The sequence below is a fragment of the Oratosquilla oratoria genome, chromosome 1 (assembly GCF_046742065.1).
Source record: "Oratosquilla oratoria isolate Oo_2021 chromosome 1, ASM4674206v1, whole genome shotgun sequence".
In the NCBI taxonomy this organism is placed as follows: domain Eukaryota; kingdom Metazoa; phylum Arthropoda; class Malacostraca; order Stomatopoda; family Squillidae; genus Oratosquilla; species Oratosquilla oratoria.
The window spans coordinates 94806298-94811297 of record NC_134777.1 but is presented as its reverse complement, the minus strand read 5'-3'; positions in this window follow the sequence as shown (position 1 = coordinate 94811297).

The window sequence follows — 5000 nt, the reverse complement described above, 5'->3', positions numbered from 1 at the left end:
AAATACTGACAGCAAATTAAAATGGTTAAACAGCGTAAAGAAAAACATACAATTCACAGTTTAAATGGAACAGAATAGCAAATTACCCTTTTTAGATACCATCATTCACAGAAAAGGAAAAGATGTCAAATTCTCGGTATATAGAAAGCCCACAAATAAAGAGGATTTTTTCAGGTCTTTTTTCAGGTCTTTCTTTTTCAGGTCTTTTTCACTTCACTATTTTACAGGTCATAGTGTGAGAACAAAATCAGGTGTAGTAATAGGTTTCTTTTTAAGAGCATTAAGAATATGTGATAGAGAATACCTGGCAGAAGAAATAGCACATATTATGAAAACATTCATTAAACTTAAATATCCTAAAGGGTTGTTATATAAACTAAAAAAAGAAAGCGAAGGTAATAAGTGACAAAAATAAAAATGGAAATAACGAAGTTGTTGAGAGAAAAACACGTTATATAACTGTACCAAACACTGATACATTTCTTTTGAAAGCGGGCATAAAGATTGCAAGGACAACAAGTCATAAGATCAGCCAGATCATTAAACATAAAGACACTAACGCAACGAATGAAAATAGTGTGGTATATAAAATTCCGTGTAAAGGTTGTCCTTCAGCATATTATGGAGAACCTAACTATAATAATGCGGTTGTTCTTAATAAAGGTTATGTAAAAAGGCTGAGGAAAACAATTGAAGCTGCATATATAAATATCAACGGAAACAAATAATAGAGAAGGTTTCGTAAATCTAGCAAAACCTACTAGTCATATGATAATTTTAGAAAATAATCAAATTTGTGCATTAAGGTCTCCCAGGTGGCCCGAGAGATAAAGGCAGTGGGTATATTTTGTCCGATTGTGATCAAATGTTGTTAGCGTTGATAAAGACACTGTAAGATCGAAACGTCAGCGTTAAATTTTTCTACTATTTCCTCATTTCTTTCTCCACTATCATTCAAAATCTATCAATATTTTATTCATCATTCGATATATATATATATATATATATATATATATATATATATATATACATACATATATATATATACATATATGCATATATATACATATATATGTATATATATGTGTATATATATATATATATATACATATATTATATATATGTATATATATATACAGTATATATATATATATATATATATGTATATATTCATATATATATATGTATATATATATATATACATATATACATATATACATACACACATTCACAGACACACACACACACACACACACAAACACACACACACACAAACATACACACACACACGCACACACTCACACGTACACACACACACACACACACACACACACACACACACACACACACACACACACACACACACACACACACGCACATACATACATACATACATACATACACACACACACACACACACACACACACACACACACACACACACACACACACACACACACACACACACACATACACACACACACGCACTCGCGCATACACGTATACACATATGTAATTAGTTTTTTTCCTGGTAGTTCGAGCGTGGGTAGAGCGACACTTCTGCCTCAGGAAAGGCTCTTCTTAGATTCCGGAAGGAGATTCGAGATGCATATCTTGCCATCTCCTTGCACGTCAGCCATGTACATGATTTCTATGTGGAAAAATATTTGAAGGTACAGGCAGAACCTCTTGCGGAAATATCGATCTGTGGCTCAATAACTACGAACTCATGCCGGAACGCTATTGTCTTCCTAAATTGTCTGAGAAGGCAATCAATTTGTCAGTGAATGAATTTGTATTCATAATTCATCCGTAAGCGGTAGTTGGGTACCTGAAGTTCTAAATGAAGAAGTAGTGTTTGTTTTAAAAATTATGAAACAAGGAAAAGCATCTGGGGAAGGTAGCAAGTCGATAGACCTAATGAAAAATTCAGAGAAAGACATTTTTCGTAGATTAGTTCGACTGTACACTCAATGTATTCGTCAAAAAAGCAATCATGAATCATGGAGGAATACCATGGATCTCATAAAAGACACAGGGAGAATTTTATTGTGAATTAGTTGAATCATTTACCTCGTGTATTCGTCAGGAGAGTGTACCTGAATCATGGAGCAATGCTACGGTGATTCTACTTCATAAGGAAACAAGAAAGACCTTAATAATTACCAGCCAAATAGGATATTTTCAAATGTACATAAAGTGTCTTTCAAGGTTATGGAGAATAAATTTAATATAGTTTGGATGAAAACCAACCAAGAGAATAAGCAAGTGTGGGAAGCGGATAGAGACAATGAGTTAACCAATCGAGAAAATAAATAGCTTTTGTAGATTACGAAAAAGCCTATGACTTAAGATAATAAACGTTAATGCTAAACTCTATACGAAAAGTGTAAATGAACATATTGTCAAGTTCCTCAGAAAATGTATGCGAAAGAGACTGCTGCAATTCAAGATACAGGAAATATTTAGATGGAGGCATCAAGGCTGTTTTTAGGTTCCCTGGAAAAGATTTTCTGAAAGCTGAGTTGGGAGAGGAAATATTTGAACATTATATTTGAATATTTCAATCCCCTTAGATTGGCGAATGACATTATTTTCATTTCAGAAACAATAGACTTGCAACGTATAATGAGTGATTTTAACAAAGAATTAAGCTGAGCTTAAAGATGAATAAGAGTAAAATTAGTGTTTAACTCAAAAGTTCAGAGAACGTCAATTATGTGGAAGGGTGGTGAGTTAAACACAAAGAACAGTTGGAGTTTTATTCACTGACGTTTCGTCCTTACCAGGACATTCTCAAAGTACATACAGTTTCTGAAACTGTATGTACTTTGAGAATGTCCTGGTAAGGACGAAACGTCAGTGAATAAAACTCCAACTGTTCTTTGTGTTTAACTCACCACCCTTCCACTCATTTGTCTTCCATACTTCAACGTCAATTATAATCGACGATAAGAATCCCTAAGAAGTTGAAAAGTATGATTACTTGACAAGATACTGAAGCTGGGCAAAGACTATCAAAATTAAATTAAAAGGCGTATCATTATTGGTTGCAACGTGTTAAGTATAGGAGCATCTTAAGATGCTCTTCACTCATCTGTCTGAAGTAAAAATTCTCAACTCATTATATAGTCCCTTCTCTAATCAATGAATATAGAACTTGGAAACTGACGAAAGCAATGGAGACAAAAAAAAAAAAAAAAAAAAGAGAGAGAATGGGTACACGGTGCTAGGAATAACACTGAAAGACAGTGAGAAGGTAAGTTTATATATCTGTGAATTTACAAATTGACGAATATATAAATTAATCAATTTACAGATTTGCGAATATCCATTTCTTTCATACTTATGGGTATATACCTATAAATCTCCAGCTCTATGAATCTATTGATCTATATAAGTCACTGTCAGATTCATAAATTTTTAATTTTCCATTTCTGAGAATAATTTCAGAATTGTGACTTGATAGATTATTTAAATCTTGATAAAATGTGAATCTATTAATCTAGCCTGTAGACTTACAAATTTGTATATTTACAATATATGGATCTATAAATTTTAAATGTACATATGTAATTTTATAAATGAGTAAATGCATAAAAATATCATATAGATTTTAAGTTTTGCATTTCAATCTATATACTTATGGTTTTCATTAATTCTGTTCCCGAATATTTTCTTAATTTAGCTTGTGTATTTTTTCCGTTTTGTAGCTTTTAATGTGTTTTGTGTAATTAAAATTTTCCTTGTTAATGACAACTTATAAATTTGATTTGGCTGTTGCCAGGCAATTTTATTCAGCTGAGGGAATCTTCCCGTGGTCAAAAGCAAATGAAGTTTAATACGTTTAATGGGTTTAATGGGTTCGAACCATTAAACGCATCGAAACATAAGTGTGATTGATGGGTTTGATGTGTTTAAACCAATAAACCATTAAACTATTAAATCATTAATCCATTAATGGATTTAATTATTTAATGTTTTAAATCATTAAACACAATAAAACGCAAGTGCGTTTATTTACTTTAATGTGTTAAAACTATTAAATAATTAATTTTTCATTCCATGTTTTTCCAGTATTAGAATTTCAAATTGTTTTTTTTTTCTTCTAATTTTCATGTTTCTTTTTTTTATATTTGCGTTCATTTTCTTTTTACTTTTTCTTCATTTTCATAATTATCTACTTGTACTTTAATTTTACTATTTGCATTTGATATATATTCAATTTTTTTCTATATTCTTCTCATATAATTTTCTTCTTTTTCTTTCGTTTTTTTGTCTTTTTTTCACTCTCACTTTATTTTCGTTCCTTTTCTACTTTTGGCTCTCGGGGTTACGGCAAGAGGCGGTTTTGGGTAGTTGTCTCGAGAAGGAGGACCACCGCCTTTTCCCTTCATGGTTCCTGTTGCCGAAGACTTCTTGCCCCTTCTGAGGAACCCCCTTCCGTTGTCCCTTGCCCCGCGGGTAAAGGCAGCCAGAGCAGGAGGTGGAGGGTGAGATGGAGTTCTCCTCATGTCTCCCACCTTTTCCTTCGTCCCCTCCAGCGGCGACCTCCAGGCTCCTGAGATCTTATCTGTAGTCCGTAGGACCCGTGCATAAGGGGTCCTTCCAAGATATAGGGCTTAGGGATGACGGGTCTTTCGGAAGGATGGGGTGAAGGTCTTACTGCCTCTGGCCTCCTCTGTTGAGGCCTGCCCGACCCGGAGTGCTCGCGAGTGCCCCGGGCCACCTGGGCATAGGTCGGTGGAGAGGCTCTCGTCACGTGTGCTTCCGAAGCAAGCAGGGACGATGGAGGAGGAGGAGGAGGAGGAGGATTATGAAGGTCCACAGCCTCGACTTTGGGCGACTGTGGCCACCCTTCTTTGCCCCGGACCCATTCATCCTCGGGAGGTTCTTCTGAGTATAGGGAGCGTTAGTCAATGTCCCGTGTCCAGTCGTCCCGGGAAGGGTCCTCGGAAGACAGTGACACGTCGTTGTCGTCTCGGACCAAATCTTCTTTG